A 15718-nucleotide genomic window follows, 5' to 3' on the forward strand; every position below is an offset into this window, starting at 1 on the left:
GATTAAGAACGTACCAGTACTTACTGCAACATTGAATCCAAATACAAGACACATATCATTTTACTATAATGTTATAAAAATGATTACTTAAAAACGTATATATCAAACAATAGCTTTGGGGACAACCATATCCTAAATAATTAAACAATCTGGGTTAATATTAATATTATATTGTATTTAGAATTAGCAGCAAAACCATGTTATTCAGTCAAGGCAATACTTTGAACAATAGCATTTTGGATCGTTTTCAACCTTCTTCGAAATTGTCAGAATGATCCGTCATAAATTTCTTAATTGTTCTGATAAGCTGTACCACAGAACTATTCGTAGGTAGCTAAAACTGTCAATATTTTCTTGTATATAACTATTCTAAATGACTTACGATGAACAATTTATATCAGTAATGGTAGTCGAGGTAGTCGGAGGGAGTGTACTGAATGTTCTCTATCATACTAATTTTAGATAAACATATTAGAATTAAATTAACATAGTATTTATCTGCTTTTGGTTTGAAAGTATTTTTCTTGGAAATTGCATTATTAGGCATGGTTCCAAATGTTGCTATACGAATAAATTTTAAAATAGTTTTTTATTGGCTGTATACTATATACTAGGTCTTTGGAATATGCAATATTTCCACGCACTAGGCAAACGGAACTTGATCCGAGAATTAGATTACTTCGAATGGACCGAGTAAAAAAAGAACATTTAATTACAAAAGTCGATACAACTATCTTTAAAACGGATCATGAATAAATAGTAATATCTTTCAACCACATACATGTATACCACCGTTTTTGTAAAAGTATTTTCCCTTAATTCTAACCTTAACAGACATAATTTTTCGTCCGTTATATTCCCACATAGAAGTTTTTTTCAAATTGAAGTTTCCATTACGATAAGCAGGCTGGTGTGCAAAACTTTAAATTCAATCTCTTATAAAGAGAAAAGAGTATATAGTATACTATACACTGTATAAAATTTTAAGCCCTAAGTATTAAATTGTGATGTGCATCTACCCAAATACAGAACAGATATTAAGAAATGTTCGTTCAACACCTGACGACATTTTATCACTTTTAACAACTGCTACGAGTTTTGGGGCACGTACACCAAAACAGAACAAACATTTAGACATGTTAGTAAAGCTATCAAATAAACAACATGTTATTTTTTTGGGGCATATGCCCCAAAATATTTAGTTGGAGATAGAAACAATTGAATAGAAATATACTTGCATCAGATTTCACATTTTACTTCATTAGATGTTGCACACGAATATCTTGTGTTACATTATATAATTTTGGGGCTTGAGCCCCAAAACTTTACAAGCTTGTCCCTATCAAATATGCAAACATTGTTCTTTACTATTATCATAATTCATTCAAGATAAGTAGAAAAAAGAGAATAAAATAGATTTTCTCTTTTTCAAATAGAAATCGTTATACATTATTGTATGCAATTAGATAAAAACATCAGTCAAATACTAATTCCTACTTTTTATAAATATTATATTATGTCAGAACAGATGACAAATTGACTGTTATTGCTTTTTAGTATGAAACATTCACCAGGACATTGAGAAATGTTTTGTAAATGTCATCACTTTTACATGGCATGACTATGTAAGACTCATTGCTGCCCACGTTATTGTTGCCGCCCGATTCGAAAAGTTGTAGAGCAATGAAAATAGAAGGTTTCATCAGTTGTACAAACTATAGGCTATTTATCCCAAAGTGTTGCAAAGTCTTAGAGCTTCGAGTGAAAGTTATTACATTTAAAAGTAAAAAAACTACCGCAAATGGAAATTTAAAGAAGGCAATGACATTCTACACAAAAAAAAACTGGATGCAAAACATGTCGAAGTTAAAGAACAAGACATGTAAAAAATTCATGCTTATGCCAAATTCAGCTTAACTCATAAATGTTTCGGGGTATAAAACCTCAGCGTTTCAAATAAACGGTAAATTTTCACAAAACAGATTTAGCATATCTAATGAAAATAATCGTATAAAATCGAATAGTTGGTCATATATCTTAGCTAGATGCTGTGTATCTACTTTTACTATAAGAAATTATAGAAAGGTATGAGCTAAACAAATTATTTTATATGTCGTATCGTTCATATGAAATACACATGCATGTGACATATGAGGAATCACTAAAAAAGGCTAAGTAATCATTGTTTTTGTCTCACAATTATTTTACTGATCATTGAGATCATTGAGCGTAATAATGTTAAACCAGTGGTCATTTATATAGCACGTTCAGTAGATGACTTATTGATGCCCTTTCATTTTCATCGATCATGCATTTACTTTACTTACAGTTGATGAGTTGGTGTCTTCATGTGAATCAGATTCGTCGAATATTTTATTGGGTAAGAATGTTTATTGTAATACTGTTGCATTATAAACACATGATTTAAGTTTCGAGATATCTCAACTGTTCAGAATAGAAAGAATTGCTTGGATTACAATTGGGCTTTACATCTGAGTCAAAGTAATTTCTAAAGATCCAAATTGGGACCTCAGTTGTTATGTCTGTGCGTTTTAACCCTTTATTCAGATGCTTTTGATGTTCTATGTTTTTTTTTGGTTGAAAAAAAACCCTTTACAATCAAAATGTATTTTTAAAAGAAGACTATTATATATACTTTCTGAAAGTTTATCAAAACGAGTCTGAAAATCTAGAAACGTCTTCAGTTCTCGTTTTAAGTTTGGAAGTTGAGTTGAAAAGAACAGTATATTCCTCTTTAATAGTGATTGCTTGTTTTTTAATAAGTACAATATATGAATGTTATTTATAATAAATCTATATGTATAAAACTACACAAATTTAACTCTTGAGTCAGACCAAAACCTCTGCGACCTGCTATAATTTAATTTGACATAATATTTTACCATCTATCATACACCATTCGTAAACTTCAAAGCAGTAATATAAAAAAAGAAGATGTGGTATGATTGCCAATGAGACAATAGCCTATTGTCCCTTGTGGTGAACTTTTCTGTTACATCAAGTGGACGAGAAAGTTAAGAGCCAAAATCATGATTAGCCCATCACATTACCAGTTTGTCCATGCATTAACATTTAATTCAGTAGTTGTCGTTTATTGTTGTCTGCGATAATTATATTTTTGTTGATTGTTGTAGAAGAAGTCAGGCCTATGATTTTTATTTCTCTCTTGAATTATTTTCCAGGGATTCACACCTTGGCCTTTTTAGCTTACAATACAGTACAAGATATAACTCATTGTTTAAAGATCGTACTGAAAAGCAGAGTTGGTCAAAACCTTATCATTTGTTCTTTGTTGTTGAGTTGTCTATTTTTTAAATCATACTACAGCATCTTATTTGTTTACTATAAGTACTAAATCTCCATGGGTTTAGACAGGTTTTCAAGAAAAAGAAGAAACAAATTCATATATTATATCGAAAGAAAATTAAACGATACAATATACAATATAAAATAAGGAAGACGTTGTATGATTGCCAATGAGACAACTCTCCACAAGAGACCAAATGACACAGACATTAACACCATAGGTCACCGTACGGCCTTCAAAATTAAGTAAAACCCATACCACATAGACAGCTATAAAAGGCCCTGTATTTTATAGGGTAGCCTTGAAGTTACAAAAGGGATACTCAAAAGCATAAATCATAACAGAAAGTTACAAAATGACAAACAACAGTCTACTTAAGACAACAAATAAAATCTTAAACTGAGCAACACGAATTCTATCAAAAACTGAATGATCTCAGGTGCTCCGGGAAAGTAAGCAGATCCTGCTCCACATTTGGCACCTGCTGTGTTGTCCGTATAAATGAGTGCAATATCAGTAGCGTAAACCGAATGACAACAAAATAAATCAAATGGCAAAAACACACAAAAGTTTAGCTTTTTTTACAAAAGTTATTAAAAATAAAACGTTATGACAATGATACCGTTTATCGGTTTTTGTTTGCGTGTGTTTAATTTTCTCTTTGTTTGTGGCAGATAAAGAAACACCAAAATTTGACCTCGCTGACATTTTCCTGTACATTATCAGTGTTATCACTGTTTAAGTGTTTCATTCACCTATATGCATTAAACTGTTTATTGTCAAGTATACACGACATTAAAATGAACCCCTTTTCTTCCTAAAAGTGAAATAACATTATTTATAACACTAGTCTTATTTTTTAATCGACTTTTCACCAGAATTTGAATATTTAATCAGGATCTCATTTTCATAATAGTTAAACCGACTTCTGATCCATGTCATACTCAAACAACACATAAATCAGTGACATGTTCAAAAATGTTATTAATTAAGCAACGATCTATTGATTCTTGTCCTTAACCTGATCTTCGAATTCAGTGTATTTCAGTTTGGAGTACATGTATTTATTTGGTATCGATTATTTGTCAATCAATTAAATTTATGTTGTTCACATCTTTAAAGATCAGGGGTTTTTTTTCGCTTGTATTTTCCCATTTAGCGAAAATGATACACGCCATACGGTATATTCATGTGATTCTTCTATTTATCGGCAATATGTTTTGCTAGCAAATAATGTTTTATTCTATATCAATGATACGTGAACAGTGCACATAAATCCTTTGTAAAAAACTGCTTTGATTCATTCACTAATAATAATGAAAAAAAAAACACTCAGAAAAAAACGACACACTAAGAATTTGAACACCGAACTTTATATATGAAAAATCCTAAATGATAATTTTAGACACACTCGTTTTCAATATGTTTGATTGTAGAACATCTAGCATATGTGATCCCTTTAGTATGTGTAGTTTGTATCGTCGTGTTAATATATTGCTGTAAGAAGGCATCCATTAGGACTAAAAAAGAAGTGAGTATATGTGTCAGTAGTTCGCCATGTATTTTTCACCATTGAAATAACTGAATGATAATTTCTTTCATTCATAGAATATTGTAAAGCGCTCAAGGCTTTCAGCTTTTTAGAATAAAGGTTAAATGCTTTTTTGTTTAATTTTTTGTCAAAGCTAATATTATTTCATAAAATTAACGTCATAACTGGAAATGTGTTAGCAAACTTACAACAGGAGTGAAGTATATAAAAAAACCTCGTTTGTTGAAAATGTGATTTCCATATTATTTTCTTTAAAAATGGGCGTTTTAAAAGGAAAAAAGGGTTCCGATTGTTATTTTAATAATGACATTGGCAACAGTACCAGTTGTACTTTTTCATTTTTATATGTAGAAATAATGAAGAAAGCCGTTGTCAAATATCTGACGACCGCTTAATAAGATGTAGTCGTTTCATTCCCAAACCAACATATACACCAGTCGACTTCAGAAACAACACTAATACATTAGACGAATCGCAAAATACTTTGGAAAAGAGGGGCAAAAGATGCATGGAATATTTGTCACTGGACGTTAAGCAACCAACAAACAATCAATCATTTCAATGAAAAATGAAAATTCTTTCCTTGATTTTGATGATATAATATTTGGCTATTCAGAAAAATCACCAATTTAAGAATTAATAAACATAAAAGTTAGTCTCTAAGTCACGAATTTTAGAAACAAAAAATTAAAGTTTCAAATGTATAAATTCTCTTAAGTTACTGGCAAAAGAAATATATTCGCGGCCGACCATTTAGCGGACGACCAATTAATATTCTGGGGTTCTATGGCGAGAGGTGTCGGAAAGACTTTTTGCGGATTCACGTTTCATTTTCATGTGTAACTACGAATGCTTTTTTTTTTCCGCGGGACAGGGAACAACTCAATTTAATGTCATCGGTTACTTTCTAAATGTACAGTTGTACTCGTCTGTCGAGTTATCGTTCGATTTAACTCTGTATTGTGCATGCTAAGATTTGAAAAAACGTTTTCATGACTAGTTTCTCAAGTAGCCCGATTTATAAATGTGACGTCGACTCAAAGGAATATAACAAAGAAAATCTATGAAATGTACCTTTATGTTTTTTTACAGAAATTAACAACTATGCCTCATGAGTTTATTTACAACCACTGGGTGTATGCCACTGCTGGTTGAGTTTTTATTCCCCGAGGGTATCACCAGCCCAGTAGTCAGCACTTTTGTGTTGACATGAATTATCATTGATATGGTCATAATTATAAATTAACTGTTTACAAAACTTTGAATTTTTGAAATACTAAGGCTTTTCTACCCCAGGAATAGATTACCTAAGCTGTATTTGGCAAAACCTTTTGGAACTTTTGGTCCTCAATGCTCTTCAACTTCGTACTTTATTTGGCCTTTTTAACGTTTTTTGATTCGAGCGTCACTGATGAGTCTTTTGTAGACGAAACGCGCGTCTGGTGCAAATACAACATTTTAATCCTGGTATCTATGATGAGTTTATTTTGAACAATGAGCAAAACCCATACCGCATAGTCAGCTGTAATAGGCCCATAAATAATCCATATAAGTGTGTTTATGTATTGAAACAACTATACAAAACTATCATAAGACACGCATCTTTTTACTAGAATAATGCATTTTATATTATTTTTTTTCAGTGCTTCAGATCAAACTGTAGTTTATGCCAAAATTTGTGATCAAGCAGACACGAAAAATGAAATATCAAAACCTGAGATAAGTATATTAAAGATCAAAAGTGATATATATTTAACATTCCTGAATATTTATTTCATGACTGAGTTGTTCGAATATTGAAGTATAATTTTCCAGCAGATTGTCGGCATTCCTATGGAAACCAACTGTTCACCTCTCCTGGTCGACTTTATTTTATAGAGTTTCTTTTAGTCGTTTGACGTTTTACGTGGCATGGTATTTATGCATTCCGTCGTCGTTTTTTTTTTTTACTTTGGGCATTCCTAGTACAGGTGGATCATGAGGTGCGATTCGGACACAAAGGGTTTTATAGTGTTGTTTCTTTTTTATTAACCATTGATATTAACTTAATTTTAACTTTGTGTCTGTTTGTGTTGCTTTCCCAATTGTGTCGATATAACGGAACTACAAACAACTATCATACATATCATATGGGAGATTTAGCTATCAATAAAATCAGGTTAAACCCACCATTTTCTTCTGAAATATCTGTACCAATTAGGGAATATGACAGTTGTTATCACATGTTTCGTAGCATTTGATAGCATTTGATTTTGTCAGTTTTTAAGGACTTCAATTTTTATAATTTGCCTTTGAGTTTAGTATTTTTTGTTATATTTTTTTTATCGTATTTTAACTTATCATATGTGACGATGTTGCAACTAACATTTTCATATTTTAAAGAGCTACACGGATTTATAATCTGTTTTAGTGGTGTTCACCAACTATGGACCCTGTCATTGATAACTACAGAGTACCATTTGATATAGACTACATTTCTTGTCTGGTACATATGGTAAAATATTAGTTTTTCTATATTTTTCGTCGCAGGGTCATGCAAAACATAAAAACAAGTTGGTACATGTAAGGTATTTTAAGATATTTCTTTTCTGATCTGTCTTTATGTTGTTTAGATAACAAAAAAAAAACGTAATATCATCTCTTCGTTTAAGGCAAAGACATTCGAATGCTTAACTCGTATAGTATAACACTATAAAGAAAGACTTATTTGCACTGTATATTAGATATAAACTATAGTAAATGAGAAGGATATTTAAACATATATCAGGTTATATTAATTGATAACTTAGCAATTTTTTTTATGAAATACTATAACAATAGCAAATAAATTAATTACATCAAATGTCTTTTAATTATGTTCTTTCTTTAAAGTCTGTCCCTTTAATTATAAAGTACAGAAAATTACTGTACCAGTCCGTGCACATGTGCCTAACTATGTCTATGTCAATTACATTCTCCATCTGCAGTTGACCACGACACCGACAGGGCAAGAAGCGTAAAATGTAAGGGGTCGTCTCAAATATAGTAATTATCATATATTTTTGTACTTACTTGCTTGAAAAAATACTTGCCTGTATATCTGTTATACTGACAACAATAATATTTTTCTTATTTTGGTAGTAAATTCATTATTATCTAAACCAATTCTTAATTTCAATTGAGAATGAAGAAAAGACCGGTAGGGTGTCAATATTTTATGTAATCTTATTAGACGACAAGCTTCCAGCTTCCTTGGTGAAATTGCAAAATAAAAATTTTAGTATTGTATGCGTTATCAAATTATTCATTTATGTCTATTGACAATTGGGGCCAAATGACTAAACAATATTTTTTTATTATAATTTTTTACTTTGAATTCCTCCTATTTGTACTCATTTTCCTTATAGTTTTATTCAGTAACAAAGCTATTAAGTTGTCGACATTGTTTTAAAATTTTTCGCCAAATGATTGCTTTGAGGTGGTTTTAATAACGTTGTTAAAGGGTGGCGTGTTTTGGTATGTTTAATCTCTGATGAGAACTCAGTCTCCTGGTAAATATAGTGGAACATTTCTACCAATTTGCTGCATCATTGTGAATTCTATCAACATCATCTCGCGATGACCACCATAAAACTTACAAAGATATTACCTAAATCGTGGGACAACACACTGTGTCAATCAGCCGTTTGATACCGTCCGAAAAATCTCTGTTATTACAACAAACTCCGTAGTGACGTATGAGGTTTGATACATCAATGCCATACTCAGGTGCCGCTAACATACATATTGCTACATTGAAATGGGTAGTTGATTCCAATTTGTTTCCAATCCACTAGGGAGTATTGCAACTTTAAAAAGGGTACAAAGAAACAGAGAATTCAATATGAATTAGTATAAAAACTTTCCCTTTGACTTCTAAAATCAATAGGATCATATCCCATCCCATATTGAATTTGTACATTAAGTGTGTCGAAAATCAATTAAAATAACAGGGCATACAATATCCATACGTGTGTTACGGACAAACGGCCAGTCACGTCACAAAAGTACAGGGACCACAAAAATCATTCTGAAAACCAGCTAATCGCTATAGACGGGTGCCTTCCATATACTCGCATATCTAAATTTTCATAATCACATAACTGTGGCGAAAAAAAGATTCATAAGTAAGTTTTCAAGTATACAAATCATACTGCACTTTTTTTTTTTTTTTAATTTGAATGATCATATGATTTCAATTTCAATGCGTTCGATATTGCTTGTTTTATATAAGTGTTTTATTGTTGTACACTTTTAATACCAATGTGTTCAAAATTGTTTCATTGTATTCATTATGTTGTGCCAAAGTGTTTTATTGCAGCCTTTCATTATTTCAATGTGTTTCTTAATTATCTCAAAGTGTGTTATTTTAAAATTTATCATAATAATACATTCGCTATTGACCTCAATATGTTTTAGTTTAAATCATTTCAACCTTGTGTTTAATGTTGCTTTCTTTGTATATATTGTATATATTGTAACATTTTCATATGTTAGGTTAAGTGTGTTACGTAATTGTATCAGGTTTACATACATTTGTATTTTCACAAATAGTCATTTAATACAGTTAGAGATTATCAGAGATATTAATTAAGAGTTATATTTAGATTTCTTTGTTTTACTAGTGATCCCTAATGATTTGCATATGGTGCCCTAGTAAAAGAGAATGTCCGGTAAGGGCCAGATTTGGCCTAATAATCGAAGTACATCTACTGAAATATTTTTGACATTTTTTAAAAATTTGGGTGTATACTTCAGTCGATTCAATTGGTTTATCTTAAAGATATTAACTGATTTGGTCTTTAAAGGCGCTCAAATTCAACCTTATATATGAAAATTCTTTCAAATATGCCACAAAACGTTATTTTTCAGATGTTGTTTTTTTCTAAAATGGAAATGGCCTCATTCGTGTTCAGTCATAACCGTTATATATGTTATGTATTATCATCAAATACAATATATATTTAAATATTGAGAATGAGCACCAATGCGGCCACTTCCATTTTAGTAAAAAACCGTCGTAGAATTAGCATAAATGCTGAAATTGTGAAGATTTCAGTAATATTGCACGAATTTATGATGCAATTAACGGATGCATGTGCATTGTTTTGTCTAAAATAGCCTATGTTTATGGAACAGAAGTATTCTCTACATTCCAATTAATATCTAAAAGTTTAAATTATAACAAAATTGTAAAAATGCTATATTTTGGGGCCAAAAGGGATCTTACTGGGCCTACTCCTTTATGTAAGGAGCACGGAACACCAGAAGCCCGGATTACTGGAGCCCAGTTGTCTGGTTGACCTTGTATTCCATATTTGTATCCGGGATAGTAGGAGTGATATAAAAGAGAGAAAAGGAGAGAGAGTTTATAGTGAGGAGAGGACAGTTACGTTTATAGTATAAGAGGAGAACCGTATTGTTGACCGTGTAGTTAGATGTACATTTTGTTATACTTGTAACTTTGTTATAGTCGTGTGATTTTGATAATATAGTATTGAACTTTTATTCGACTTTGGATATATTTTCACTGACAAGGATTTGTCCAAGCTTCATTTTATTTATGTGACCAGGCTCCCCTATATCAAGCTATCAGTTGAATTAGGACAATCCTGTAAAAAAAGTATCATTGGCATCTGTCGTCCGTGTACGAGTGAGAGGCACGACCTGAAACTTATATAACCAACAACACAGCACAAACACCAACACACGGATATAACGAATTTAGTAAAGTTGAAAATAACTTTTCGTCACAAAAACTTGTTTATCACAATGTGTTCATATTTAATTTTTCGCACATAAGACCGGTCGGGATATTTTCTTGTATCAAGGGACATACAATCAAGCATGACATTGATCATTTTCAAACTGACATTTCTCCCCTCTTAGTCTACATTTCCGAATTCCAAGTTGACATCCTAATTTTCCCAGTTGACATTTCTCTCTCTCAATTTGATATTTGTGAGTTCCATATAATTACAGCTTCTCAGTTGTAATTTAGACAATGCCAACTTGGAAACTTGCAATGTAAAATTTAAAGCGGGATTTCTAAGGCTAGAAGAATGAAAAGTCAAAATGAAAAAAAGAAAGAAAATATCTATACCAGTCTTTTATATTTTTCATATCAAAGCGTATCAATATTTTCATTCCTTATATAATTTTGTATCCAAATAAATGTGTTCCATATTTTATTTCCTTGCGTTCGTCATTTGTGTTTCAAATCTCACGCTCAAATCAACTTATAATACCAAAAGCAACTACTCGTAATGAATGTGCGTTCCATATCACTAAACTTTGATTTTTGAACAAGTCTAAAACACTCGGATTAAATCTTGTAAACTCTACTTATTTTAGTCTTCTGCTTCTGTATTTGTGTATGTTTCAATATATATATAGGTTTTGTATATTGTACTTGATATTTCTGATGAATAACTTTCCAGGAGAGAGAACAACATATTTCAAATTAGTTGTTTGGAAATTGCTAACTTTTCGTTATGAGATTGTCTTTGATTGTGGATATAATATTTTTATAAACCATAAGTGGAATCTGTGCAACACTGGGCTGATGCAGAAAAAAAGTACTTGTAGACAAGTTTATTTTGATTTTGGTCTCTATGATAAAATGAGTTGAATTTAGTCAGGCATGAAGATTTCCTCTAGCTAGTGTCATGTGAGTAAATTGTCAATACCCAATTCTCTTTTCACGAAGTTTATGGTTTATTGTGATTAACATGCATACACGATATAATAAGGGATTTTTCCGTGTGTCAAGAAAAAAATAAATTTGTTAAGAAGATAAAGTCTATCAATAAATGGGTTTCTGGATTTGTGTGGTAGTTAGAGTTCATTGACCCGTCTACTATCAATTTTATAATTGTGAAATGTCAATGTCAATAATAGAATTTAAGTCCTGCACTTAAATTCAGTTATCACGGTGCGCTGTACAATTTGGTCGGTTTGGTAAGTGAGTTTTAGAAAACTCTAATTTCATTGGTGGTTGGTGAACCATTCAATTTGACTTCACGATCCTTTTTTAATTCGGATCCAACAGGAGAGGCTGCGTATGTTAAACTTATTGTTATCAGAAGAAATTTTTATTTAAAAACCCTCCCTCCCTCCGAGAAATGTATATGTATTGTAAATACAATGTTTTAGAATAAGAAAATGCTGTGTTGTAATTTATAATTTTTTCAGGTGATGTTGAAGTTGTCAAAATGTTTGAACACCTAAATGTATTTGGCCATTTGGACAGACAGGATCTGTGAAGAAGTCGGATCGAAATTATGGAACTTTCCAACAAAGACTTTGACTTTACTAAGCCTGTGATCTGCATAATTCGCTGTATCAAAAAACATTTTGTTTTATGAATAGGATCATTTTTTACAGATGAACAAATTGTTTAAATCCTATCTTTAGTTACCATTATCTGTGGTAGTAATGTATATATATATCTGTTGTCATAATCAGCGATCTGCGGGTAACCTCATTTTTCAGTTAGCATTACTTATGGTGTTGTGTTTAATTATATATCACTGACAATTCGGTTGCCAGCAATTTGCGGTACCAACATATATTGAATCAGTATACACAATATGTAGACATTTTGAGAATGATAATATTAAAGGCTGTGGCCAAATACTGCCAATTTGTTGTTTGGTCTTAATAAGTATCTGGGATAATGACAAATCTTAATGAATTCTGGTTTGCAAGATTTCCAAGAATTAATACGAATATTACATTTTGCAAAAATCAGTATACACTTATGTCCTTTATAACATCAGTAATGCAGATATTTTATCCGATTGCAACACAGTGTGGGTATCAAACCTTTTGAATTTTTAAGGGATATGGATAATAATTAAGCGAATTATGACAACTTTGCGGAAAACAATAATTTTCTTATCTGGTAAAAGAATGAATAAGTATTCAATAGCTTCGGTAAAAAAATATCTTCCCAGAGGAAAACCAAAGTATTTTGAAGTTGAATAGTCAATTGGTCCAATAAAAACCACGTACTGTGCTGAGGTTAAACATACGTGCGAACGCCGACTTTCTTCCTACAATGTAACGTTGTATATTTAAGATGTTATACAAAGACAAAATAAACTTACAATAAAGCTGAAAGCGACTGTTATCACCAACATGGTACTGAGACCAACACAACTAACACGATGACAAAAGATACAGTGAACTGATCTAAGAGTACATGTTGTCTCAGTTAACGAAAGATAGTTCAAATCCTACATGTTTTGTAAGTTTAACTATCAGAAATCAGTTCCCAAAGATCTTAATACATTGTGAGATTATTCACCGTTTAATATTATTTGATTCTAAAGATCAATATGGATCATATCTTTATTCAAGAGCTTGAGAATATATGTATCCGATAAGGATCAATATCTCTGATAGAATTTGTTAAACGGGATAGTTTACAAAGTAATAGTCTGCAAGAAAACATATAACCATCACCTGACACATTACTCTGTCTCCGAGCTGACAGTATTTTCTCTTTCTCCTAAATACCGCGTGCTTAACTGAGAAGCATGAAATGACAGTTTTCAAGTCTAACTTTGATCAGACGGGAGTCGAACCCTGTACCTCCCGCACACAGGCGAGCAATATACCCCAATATCACTGGGATGATTGGTTACCTTTTGAAAAATCTAAATAATTGTTAATTATTTAAAAAAATAAAAGGTCATCATGGTTACGGTTAGTCCTATAACATACATGTTATTTGTTTAAATGTTATTTTGACGGATCTTTGTGAAGTATTGCAATAACAAATGTCTGGTAACAACACCAACAAAAAGCTTGTGTACATATCTTTGATTTTTTGTTTGTTAAGTTCTGATATTATCACCAAAATGATTCAAATTTAACTTATTACATTGTAAACAGTTGCTTTGAATCTCTATACTCTAATGATCTTCTTATCTGTCGTCTGTCGTCTAGTACTTTTAGTGGAAATTTGGTATTCGAACACACCTTTTTTGTTGTTCTAACTAATTGGAAAGGTATTTCACTTGACCAATATATTTCATTTTTTAGTATTGTGATTTTTTAACTGTCATTAAATCAACCTCTGGCCTAAATATATAAAAACAATAGAAGCTGACGCGAGATGATTTATCAAATATTTTTGCTTTATACGTATACGTTTTCAAGACAGAATCTGTCGACGGGGGCAGAGATGCAAATTAATGCTTTAAAGTGATCAATCTTCTATCTTTCTGTGTATTTTTGTCGGCGGAATTTATGCTTATACACAAACAAGATCTACTTGTATGTACACCTTCCACAACGACTGTTTTCTGAAAGTCGGTCTATAATTTAAAAGTTTACATATATCTCGAAGCGCCATACTATAATTTAAGTAAAAACACGTAAATAAGATGCATAAAATTCTAAATCATGCACCTTTATTTAACCTTTAAAGCCCATAGAAACAGATGTAAACAATTCAAATATACCAATTTGGATTTTTGAACGCCCAATCGTGTCCATTAAAAAAAAACCGCCAAACGTGTCCAATCCCCTCAAACGTATCAAATGAAGCCAAAAAAGTCTCCTATTTAAAATAAAACAGAAACCACACCTACAAGAAGCCGGTCTTGCACTTGCGACTTCTACGCGACCGATATCCGACTGTACACGATTTTACCTCGATCATTCACGACTCATAAATGACTCCATCACGACTCCAACCCGACCACTAATTAAATACATATTCGATTATTCTGACCATATCACTATCTCTACACGATCTTTACTCAACTAGCTAGACCAAATCAACTATACTTGATCTCAGTCCGATCTCGACCAGACCAGATCGATCTGATCGTATAGGGGTCGTAGGAATAGTCGGGAATTGGTCGGGTATGTACAATTTTTAGTATAAGAAAACGTCTGAATGTGTTATACCCCGCCGCAGCGAAGGAGACATTAAGTGCTAACCTTGTCCGTCCGTACGTACGTCCCAACAATTGGTTTCCGTTCTCTAAATTTATTTTGAATCAACCAATTGTTATGAACCGTATACACAAAGCTTATGACCATAAACATAGATCAAGTGCGAATTTAAGTGGCGCCACTATTACCGTTCTTGAGTAATGACCCTTCATAACGTTATATACAAGCGGGGCATTATCTATGTCCAATGGACACATTCTCCATTTATTTGGCTAGATTCAGTAGTTCACAGGAGGTCCGAGGAAAATCATACATTTAAGATATCTACGTGGAAATAAAGCAGTTGGATGTGTGGGCAATTTGGTTAGAGCTCCAGAGAGACAGGTTAATAGCTGTGGCAGACTTTGAAGAGAGCATAATAGACGAACAAGAAGGCGTAGACTGCATCAGGCGCCGAGATATCTAGGTGAGGCAGTGGATGACACGGCGACAATTGTATGGGCATATTGAGAGACTTGTAGGAGCTCAACAAGCAAGACCCCAATGGTTATAAAAACTTCCTCAGAGTGGACGCTGATATGTTGTGGAAGTTTTTACTTCTTTTTTCTTTACAAAAATGACACCACCAAACGAGATTTGTCACCGGATTGGTATTTTTGTTGGATAGCAATATACATATATTTTTCCGTCCCCTTTTCCTTGCTTTCTTACAAATTAAGCTTACTGTTTGTGTCATATATGTGCATATGTATGTAATCAGTATTTTCCATAGGTTTGATATCCAGTAGTTGAATGTTTGAACATAATTTCTTGTTGGTGTATCCTTGGCAAAAACATGCATGTATTTGCTAAAACATATCGCAAAAAGGGGGTTAAGATGTCACATATTTCCCCAAAATCTGGTCAAA

The 15718-nt window shown here is 32.1% G+C and overlaps 1 long non-coding RNA gene across 1 annotated transcript in view; it reads left to right on the plus strand.

The window, feature by feature from the left end:
* LOC127713072 (uncharacterized) overlaps positions 1 to 12535 on the plus strand; it is a 261787-nt gene extending 249252 nt beyond the window's left edge. Inside the window, exons 2-5 of the long non-coding RNA XR_007987449.1 lie at positions 2330 to 2380; positions 4765 to 4859; positions 6524 to 7374; positions 12093 to 12535. This is a non-coding gene — a long non-coding RNA (uncharacterized LOC127713072). The remainder of the gene's footprint in view (positions 1 to 2329; positions 2381 to 4764; positions 4860 to 6523; positions 7375 to 12092) is intronic.
* The last annotated feature ends 3183 nt before the right edge of the window (positions 12536 to 15718 follow it).

Source organism: Mytilus californianus, unplaced genomic scaffold (genome assembly GCF_021869535.1).
Source record: "Mytilus californianus isolate M0D057914Y unplaced genomic scaffold, xbMytCali1.0.p SCAF_8, whole genome shotgun sequence".
Lineage (NCBI taxonomy): Eukaryota > Metazoa > Mollusca > Bivalvia > Mytilida > Mytilidae > Mytilus > Mytilus californianus.